The sequence below is a fragment of the Pseudopodoces humilis genome, chromosome 8 (genome assembly GCF_049639895.1).
Source record: "Pseudopodoces humilis isolate 2021_Gansu_Grassland_sample_001 chromosome 8, ASM4963989v1, whole genome shotgun sequence".
Lineage (NCBI taxonomy): Eukaryota > Metazoa > Chordata > Aves > Passeriformes > Paridae > Pseudopodoces > Pseudopodoces humilis.
The window spans coordinates 7,319,209-7,329,260 of record NC_142207.1 but is presented as its reverse complement, the minus strand read 5'-3'; the positions used below and the strand labels follow the sequence as shown (position 1 = coordinate 7,329,260).

Below are 10,052 nucleotides of genomic sequence, written 5' to 3'. Positions count from 1 at the left end.
CAGAGCAGGGCCCTCTTTCACACCTCCACCCCCTTTTCAAGCTGTCTGTTCCCTCCCCAGCCCACTTAACTCACACCTCTAGAGAGGGAGACACAGGACTGTCATTTCTGCAGCACATCCCTTCTTCCCCTAAACCCTGTGTGAGTGGGCAGACCACCAGATCTCACACTTGCATGACCCCAGCAAAGCTGAAGCTTAACTTTCATCTGGGCTGCCAGCCTGGAAATAAAACTCAGGTGGTCCTGAGAGAGGTCTCTGTATCCTCACCGATGTCCACCCCATGGTTACCTGTCCCCTGAAGCTGTCTTCTCCAGCTGTCCTCTATTTTGTCCCTTTTTCTACTCATTTCTCCCTTGCCAGAACCTTCAGATTTCACCTCTGGGCATCACACAGGCTCATGTCAACTATATAACCATGGTGTATTTAACCACTGCAGTTAGCTCCCTTATTTTCACCCTCTAGAACATAACCTTTTTCTTCTTTTTTCTTTCCAGCAGAAGGCAACACACTGCCACTCAATGACCTCTGAAAGATGAGCAAATTTATAGCTCTTCCACCCCTGCAAAGACAAAAGCAAAATTTTAATTTGCTTTCTTCAAGAAAGACTTTTCATGCTCCATTATATTGGCACTTACCCTCTGCCAGGGCCTTACACACTGCATGATGTGCAAGAAGAAGAGTCACAGGGAATAAAATCATTTGTGCTGCAAGGCACCTCAGCCATTTGGTAATTAATTTGAATTATTTTTGTGTTTAGGCTGGAATGGAAGGATGAGTTCCAGCTCAGTGAGAGCTGAATGTTTCTGTGCCCCAGATGTTTTGTGCATGCCTGCAGATATTTCCCCACTAATTGCCACACCTGGCACCTACACAGGTGACAACAAACACAAGCTGATGTCTCCCACTTCACCCAACAGCTCTGCCAGGTTTGGTGACTTGGTTGAGATCTTGCTCTTTACCCAGGGCCTTAAAAGCACGGCCCCAAAGTGAAGGTGCCTGGATCCTACCACATGTGAAATTACCTGTTCCCCCCATGATTATTTTCCTGAATTACTGTTGGGTCACCCCAAAAAAAGCAGCATCACAGATGACACTGAAAGTTTAAAATTCGCTGCCTTGGGCTTTTTTATTATTATTCTGCTTCCTCTGTGAGATATGAACTGCAGTCCCAACCTCGTGTTCTTTATTTGCAGGTGATTTTGACTTAGCTGCACTATTGATCCCAAGATGAATAGGAAGCCCAGGAGCTTAAGCCCTGTCCCCAAAGGTGTGAAAGCTTCATTAGATTTATGAAATTCTCCAGGATATACTGGGGCTCTGCAGTCTATCTAGCAAAGAGGCTTTACATTTTACTCACATTCACATGATTTGTATTCCTTGTTGAATTATTATTTTTTATTATTTTTATTTGGACTCAATATTTTTCCTCTAGCTCAACTGCACAAGAAATGCAGTCAATCAGTAGGTGGGGAGGTGAGCAGTCCATCCCCCATGAGTCTCAGATATCCCATTTCTCAGACTCATCCTAGCACTACCATCTCCACATCCTTTCTCTCAGGCAGGACAGATTTGGCATTTTCCTCTGAGGGAATCAATGAGGCTTCATGATTTCCTCTTGTTTTGACCTGGGATAAACAAAAGCATCTTTAGGAAGGGTCCTAAATAAAAGCATAAAAGGGTCCCAGATAAAAGCAGGAAGCAATGGCATTACAGGTGTGTCCCAGTTTTGGCTGGGATAGAGTCAATTTTTTTTCACAGTGAGGGTTTTGTTTTGTGTTTTTTATGGAACCAGTGCTGGTAACTCAGGGATGCTTTTCTTATCCCTGGGCAGTGCATGCACAGGGCCAAGACCTTTCCTGCTCCTCATCCTGCCCCACCAGTGAGGAGGCTGTGGGTAGACAGGGAGCTGGGAGGGACAGGACAGCTGAGCCCAGCCCAAGGGGTATCCCAGACCACAGGGCATCATGCTCAGCACACACAGCCGGGGGAAGGGGGAGGAAAGGGGGGATGTTTGAAGCAGTGGTGTTTGCCTTCTCAAGTCACCTCAGTGTGACAGAGCCTGGCTTTCCTGGAGAAGGCTGAACACCCTCCTGCCCACAGGAAGTGGGGAATGAACTCCCTGGTTTGATTTTCTTGAGAGAACAGCTTTTGTTTCACCTATTGAGCTGTCTTTATCTCACCACACCGCTTTTCTCACTTCCACTCTTCCAGTTCCCTCCCTCACCCCTTCGTGAGGGAGTGAGTGGCTGAGTGGGGTTGAGTTGTCACCTGGGGTTAAACCACAACAAGATGCAAAGAAAACCTGGCATCACTTTCTGACTCAAAGCAGGAACATCAGCCAGCTGTGGGGACAAAGCCCCAGGCAGCGCAGTGCACACCATGGCTGAGGTGGCACTGGGGTACCAAGGGAACCACTTAGAACCAACATTTTTTAATAACTTCCCTCACAGTGTGTCATGGGGAGTTAGTGGCAGATCTCTGACATTTGTACAACAGACTAATTCAGTGGCTGAGAAGTCCAGAGAGGATAATGAACTTAGACAGGTATTGTCTAAATGAGAGAAGAAAAAGGCCACTTTGTACATATAAGAAATATAATCCAAAATGTGGAAATTTTATTCAGAAAGAGAATGAAGCCTTGAAAGCAACAAAACAGAAGTAGCCTGAGGACAGACACTAAGGTGAGTGTAAGGTGAGCAGAAACTGGTAAATATCAACAAAATGTGCCCACGGCTCAGGGCTGTTCCCTGGAATAGCCACAGGTTCTGCTGCTCCACAGGGAAAAGAGGCAGGCAGTGCACTGGGTACACTGGCAGGATTGGTGAGGAGGACAGCAAGGACTGCTGAAGATCAGGAAGAAGGAGACATGACAGCTACACACTCGAGGATTTTGCAAAATGGCAACATCCGAAGAAACACAAGCAGGTTTCAATATAGCTGTGTGTGGAGGGAATGTAAATCAGCCTGCTGGAAGAGCAGAAAACCCTCTCTGACAGGCAGATCAAGCTGCTGTGAAGTCACACAGCTTCCAAGGGGCAGGGCAGGAGTGTCCTTCACCCAGTCTGGTCCAGCACCAGACAACTTCCCCAGCCACAGCCACCTCCTCTGGGCTGCCCCTGAGAAAACCTCCCACCCCATCAAGGCAATGTCGTGCCAGCAGTTTCCACTTACCTAAAGATAAAATAGAAACATTCTTGATTGCCCTTTTCTGCAGTTTTGGTGAAGTTTCAGCATGACAAACTGTTACAGGAATGACATCTTTTTAGGCGTTTCTAGCTTTTGTGCATAGCAAGAAAATACAGTTTTCTTCACATGAAATAGTGACTGTTCTCACCATTAAATGGCTGTTTGGATTTTTGTTACATTTTCTGCTTACAAAAACCCTTGGACATAGGCATTATTTTAAGCTAGCTCTAGCAACGATACTTGCAGTCATAACAAAAATGGAGCTTTAAAAGACCCTTTACAGCTCTGATTTTCCTCACTTCTGCCTGGAGAGCATCAAAATTTTTGCTTGCTTGTTCAAGGCAGTATTACTGAGGATATAATATAGTTATGGCATATTTTTAAGAAGGCATTTCACAAGCAACATCCCCAGATTACAAGCAGTACCCCTTTTCTACAGGTGTATTTTTGGCTGTACCTGGTGGTACCCTGGAGCAGCCTGGGGTCACAGGGATTGCCACCTGGCCAGAGCATTTGGATGTGATGTGCAAAACTCTTGTGCCACTATCAGCCCTCAGTGGGCTGCAGCCTCATGAACCAAATCCTTCATCCTCCCTTAAAGTCACTTTGCTAAATGGTGACAATGCACCAATCTGGATCCTGCAATCTGCAGCAATGCAGCTGGTTTGGTTTGGTTTGTGGGTGGGGAGTTCCCCCACTTCCTCTCACAGAAGAACCATGGGGTGCACAAAGTGTTGCTGTAATTAAAACCTCTCTGCTGAATTGCACCAGGCAGGCCTGTGCTAAACAGGGACTTTGAGCTCCCAGGCTCCACACACCATCCTGGCTGACCTTTACAGAGTGTTTCTGCTGTGCCATTAATTTTCACAGGTCCCTTAGGTGGGCACTTCAGAGAGCCTTCCCTCGCTTTGCACACTGCAATTCCAGGGTTATGGCATTTTCAGACACATCAGCCAAAGACCCATGCAGGCTTATTTTATTTAATGGGTATTTTTATATATCCTTTAATCAAATATTTGGCTGCTGCAAACATCTTGGCTAATGAATGTGAGCAGGACCCCTCTGTGTTTAGTGCCTGGGTCCTTCTCTTCGTTTCACACCCACATCACACCATTCCTCCCTTAATATAGGGACATAGGTATAGGGCATCTTGTCAGAGTCTAATTTATTATTTCTAAGAATTACTGGAATATATTTCTTCCTCTTGAACTAGACTCTGAAATAGTGAATTTGTTTCCTATAAGGCAGCCAACCTAAATGATTAAACCTGTGACCACGTTGCTAATTTAAATACACTATTTCTAAAAGCTATTGAAAAAGGTCCACTACTCAAAATCATTTTTCAAGATCTTGCTTTATTTAAAAGCACAGCCCTGATAAAAAACCACCTCTGAATCCAACCACTTAAAACATATTTTAAGATGTCCAAGAGTTACTTGGGCAGATTTACCAATAATGAAGATAATGAAGGCAAACACTGCAGTGACAAAGGGAGGCCAGACAGTGTAAGGTCCTGCTTTGGACAATCACATCCCAAGTAGCAGTCTCTGCCCAGAAGAGCTCCCAGTAATTACAACCCCACCAGAGGCAAAATGGCATGTAATACAGAGCAGTTTATGACACCTGTGGTGCATCCCAATTCTACAAACAACTATGGCAAACATTATATAGCTTTCCTTTGGGGATGAGTGAAAATTACACACAGAGGGACTGGAAATCTATTAAGCCATTCAGCAGGTAATAATTCCTGCCAAATCAGGCAGTAATGTGAGCTGCTTATTAGCTGTATTAGATACCCACAGACAGAAGGCATCCAGCACTGTTCTGTGGCACAGCATTATCCCTTGATTTGTTTCAGGCCACTTGTATTTGTCACCCACCCCCTCAGGAAGCCAAAGCCACCACCTGGCATCAGTTAGCTGGAGGCTTTCCTCTGTAAATTGATCTTTGTGAATTAAGGCAGCAGAAGCTGTGGGCTGAATTACACCCAGCTGTGTGCAGGGTTGTTTTAAGAGGAGATTGTATTTTCAACTCAGGTGAGCCAAGGAAGGGATGAGCAAGTTTTTCTGCTCCAGTAAATCATACACTGAGGGCTTTGTGGTCTTCCCCAAAACACAGCTTCACACAGACCAAGGGCTCTAGCAGCAGCAGCATCAGACTTAACAATAAAATGATCAATGCTCCTGCAAGAAAAGAGGAGAGAGAAAATGCATCAACAGATATTTTGCAGGCATAAAGTGTAAAAATTAGATTAGTTATGTGACTCCTTGACCAATTGTTGGGTAATAATCTTGGAGAGCAATCTAATTTAAATTTCTATTTACTGTTATTACATTACAGCCACTAACAAGAGCCTTTCAGTCCTTTCCCTCCTTTTTTCCTGATTGCCTTCACCCTTTTATTGTGGAGCCACTTACCTGAAACTCCACGTGGAGCAGGCAGGACCCACACTTTACTCCTGGGGCAAAGGGCCCCACGCTGCAGGGGTACCATCCCCATTTGTGTATAAAGAGCTCAGGCACCCCAGTTCATTAAATGACCCATCCCTCTGTCCTTACTTTTTTGAGTAACTTACTCAAAAAAACACACCAGGTTTTAGTTATCACATTATTTCCATGTAATACCTAAGAATCATGACAGAGGGACACCATATAAAAATATTATCCAGGAAATCACTCAAGACTTGCACTCATTACATAAAGACCTGGCTGTTAAATGGTCTTTCGCATCACATCTTAATTTTATAATTTTAAAGGGCAGATCTGGAGTTTTCTAAGCCACGTCTGTCTAAAGTCTATTAAACATGATATCTTCACAGTGTGAGATCCAGCTGTGAATTAGTAAAGTGCCTTTTCAATATTGCCTGTGCACATCAATATAAAGATAATATTGAAAAGTCAGTTGTGTTTGCCAAGTGAATGTGCACATTTTACGTGCTTACTTAGGGCAGTGCACTGTGGCAGTGGCAAGCCAAGGCTGTTAAGGCAAATACGAATACTATAAAAACTGAATTAAATTTTTCTATATCTTTGCAATTGCCACTTATTCTATATTCTTCTGCTCTTTCTTAAGTCCCCATGTGAAACTGAGCACCATCCCCTGCTGAAATGCTGACACTTCCAGTTATAACTTCATTGCAGCAGAAATGCCTCAGGAAGAGGAGTCTGGATCCTGCTGCCAGAGCCTGGGTGAGGGGTGGAAGGTGAGGGAGGTCACCAGGCTGGGCTGGTGGTGCCACAGTGCTGTCTGAAAGCTCTGGCCATGTGGTTTGAAGCAAGGAGTCTCCCAGCCATGCAGCTCCTTCCTTCTTCTTCACCAGGTATTGACTGTTTATCAAATATTGGAAAAGTGCCTTTCCTGATCTACCACCCCAGACAGCAAGAGGAGCCCCTGTACCATCGTTACCTTTCTCTTTATGTCTGGACATTTGTTCTGCCTTAGGAATTTCCAGTCCCCCTCTCTTCTCCTCTGCTCTCAAACACACCTGAAATTAAGTATGCAAAGTCATCCCTATGCTGAACAATGGAAAAAAGCCCAAATGGTATTTGATGTGAATCAGGGCTTAAAGGCAGAGAGACAATATAAATCCTGCATTGTCATTAATACTCATGAAGAGAAAAATATTTTTTCCTTTTGGAAAAATAGCAAACAGAGCAGCAAAGGGACTCTAATCACTTTCTGGCTTTGGCTGCAGCAGCAGGTGGCAGGGGTCACACATCTGAGGAGACTCAGGGGATTCACAGCAGCCCTACATCCCGTGGTCCTGCAGCAGCACCTCCTCCACCAGGATCAGGGCTGAGGCAGCTGCCAGCACTGCCCACTGGGAGAGGAAAAACCTGCAGATAGGATCAGACAGGTGCAAATGTTTACAGCCAACAAAATTTCACATTTCCAGTGTGTTTTGAATGAAACTTTTAAATGCAATTTTTTTTATGCCAGTGAATTTTCCCTCAGATTTTTTTTATTTAAGCTACTCTGACTTGCTTGAGTTTCTAAAGAGCAAGAACTCTGAAAGTTAATAAATTTCCACACTGCTATGTATTTAACAAAAATTCTAAGGACCAACAGCCCATGTACCCAGCAGAAGGCACGTGTGTGGTGACAAAAGCTGTCAGGGAAGATGCTTGGAGGGCTAAGGAGTAAGCAAAGAAAGCTGCTCTGGATGCTCACCTGCAATGATCTGCAGGATTCAGCTCTGTGCAATTCCTCTGTCCAGTTTCTTAACCTTGCTTTGACTGCTGGAGCCAAACCTATTTCTCATTTGAAGGAAAATTAACCTTCCAAGTTAAAGTCAGGGTTCCAGGCTGCACAGAGGAGCTGAAAAAAGGAAAATCACAGAGTCCCCAGCTGCAGGTCTGTCAGTTCAATTCTCACCTCCCTGCATACCAACCTCTCTCTCTACACAAGCTCCAGGTGTATTTTATCTGTCCCTCCAACACACCCATTTATAACATGGCTAAACTGTTAGGAGATTGGAAAATAGTGTGCCATTTAGTCTCCCTGTCTTCTGGGGGCTTGAAAATTCTCATTTTGGAGGCTGCAATTCTCATCAGAGTTGGAGTGGGTTACAGCACCTGGGCCCTGACAGCCATTACCTGGAGAAAGCATCTAACTACTGCTACCCAATATCTTCTTCAGCTGGGAGAGGAGCTGGGGGCAGGCATGAAGGGGAAGGCTGTGTTCAGGCAGCACACCTGAACCATAAGCACGGTCTGGACGTCACCACCAATGGCACAGAGTCCCCTTGTCCCCGTGCCACCTCTACTTTCTCAGCCTACTGCTCACCTCTGCCATTGCCACAGCAAACACATCCCATTCATCAGGGGAATTATGGGCATAATGGAATAAGGAAAAAACCCACAGAGGACAGCAGTTGCAGAGTGCTACAAAATATGACATCGACCCCACAGGTCACGGAGCATTGTCTCCTGTCATCCCTTTGTCATTAGTTTTGATCTATTTAGCTCTGTAGGGCATAGACAATAAATGAGAAACCCTTTCCCTGAGTACAGGAGGAGCAAGGGACCACAGATATTCATTGGGCAGTATTTGTGCCAGCAAGGAGCTGCCATCACTACACAGTTTCCCAGCACAGAGGCTCAAAAGCTTTTGCCACAACCATGAAGTTAGGAGCTGAAGTATCAAGTGACCGAGTCCACCAGCAGAACAACCCCAGGAACTCCCAGATCAGCTGGGAAAACACACGGGCTGTGCTGTGGGATGCACTTCCCATTCCCCTGCTCCATGACCTGTGCTCAGCCCCTCTGGCTCAGCCCCTGCTGCATCAGGCACCGTCTCACCTCTGTCTTGCAGACAGCTCGGTGTTGTCTGACTTGGACAGGTTTTAGCAGCTGCCAGGGTGCTGCAAGGCACGCAGAGGTAAGAGAGTGAAAGGACCATGAGTTAGAGGTGGCTGCTCAAACAGAACAAAATCATCCCCCCCCAGGGTTTTTCACAGCTGAGGAAAGGTGTATCTGCCCTTTCTGAGCTCACTGTCAGCTTGCACATTTGGCAGATAAACCACATTAGACATTTTGTAGGTTAATTAGATGAGTTAATGGAGGTGAGAGAGGAGCAGAAGGTTTCCAGGTCATGACTTCATGAAATCAAAGTGCATTAGCAATAATTAGAGGAGTTCTTCTATAAATCCTCATAGCTCTGTAAAATACAAGAGGCACACACAGCTGCTGCCCAGCTCCATCCAGCCCAGGACCACTTCCAGGGTATCTGCTCAGGCTGAACACTGTGATTACACCCGAACAGCCTGGTTATGGCCCAGCTCCCCACAACAATGTGAAAAATTTCCTCTTCCCCAAATCAACCCTCAGGTAACAGCACAATTTGCTCAGAAAAGCCTGGTGAGCCATACTGAGAACAGTGCCGAGACATCCGTGCAGTATCACCACAGCAGGGTAAGATTATCATTGCCTGCACTTTGTGGGGGACAAACACAAAACACTAAAGGCACCTCCAATCTCTGTCAGGACCACGATAAGCAGAGCTCTCCCTGGCTTTATCTCTGCTTACGGGATGGGTGCATGCTCGTGCCATCTCCTGCGCACTCCCTACAACCAGGTGCAAGGAAAGATTGAGGTAATTCAGAATTGAATCGCAATGAGAGTGCAAAATCCAGGCAGTTATCTCTTGGTGTCACATCCTGCATGTGACATGGATTCCCCCTCAGTGCACCTCGGTATTCCCTGTGCCGAGGGACTCAGTCCTGCTCAGCATCCACAGCTGAGCTCACACCACTTCTGGCTGGAGCATCTGCAGGGAGACATCTCCGGATTCCTTGGCTCCAGGTACAAAGACAAGGCTCTAATCTTCCTCACCTTGACGTGACTACAAAACACCAGCCTTTCCAGGAGGGCTTGTCGTCACATGCTTTCAGTCGGCTGCTTTTTTCCACGCATGTTGTTCCAAGGGGTTTTCCAGGCTGCAGCCGCGCCGGATTTCTTGTAGGAAAGTGCCATCCTGTGGCCAAGTGTGAACCCCTGAGTGCAGCGAGCCTGCCCACTCCTGCCAGGCAGCCTCACACAATCACAGCTCATAAAGTGCTGCACAAAGGCCAATTCCCCCTCCCCTCCCCACGGTGCTTCAGCTGCAACTCTGCATCACAACAGATTCGTGCATGATTTGCTGGGCTCCTTGGGAGATTTACCAGCTGCTTCATATTTGTTATTTATTACTGTGTTTGGGGCACAACTTGGGGTTTTTCACCACTAACACGGTCTGGCTAAATCAGAGTTTGGAAATTGGAGAAATCAATGAAACCAACCCACAGCTAAACACCACCTTGCCAAATGGGTTTTGGGGGTTCCATCTCAGAACAGTCACTGCTGACACAGCCCTTGCCATGCTGTGGG

General features: G+C 46.0%; 1 long non-coding RNA gene across 2 annotated transcripts; it reads right to left on the bottom strand.

Moving 5' to 3' along the window:
* Positions 1–4,521: 4,521 nt before the first annotated feature.
* On the bottom strand, positions 4,522–9,738 carry LOC148183831 (uncharacterized). Of its 2 annotated transcripts, none has more exons than XR_015773119.1 (5): positions 9,519–9,738; positions 7,357–7,503; positions 6,862–7,022; positions 6,592–6,670; positions 4,522–5,369 (listed from the first exon to the last, which is right to left on the bottom strand). It is a non-coding gene; the product is annotated as an uncharacterized LOC148183831 (long non-coding RNA). The 2 variants fall into 2 exon arrangements; XR_015773120.1 differs by lacking the exon at positions 9,519–9,738 and adding an exon at positions 8,487–8,554.
* Positions 9,739–10,052: the final 314 nt, after the last annotated feature.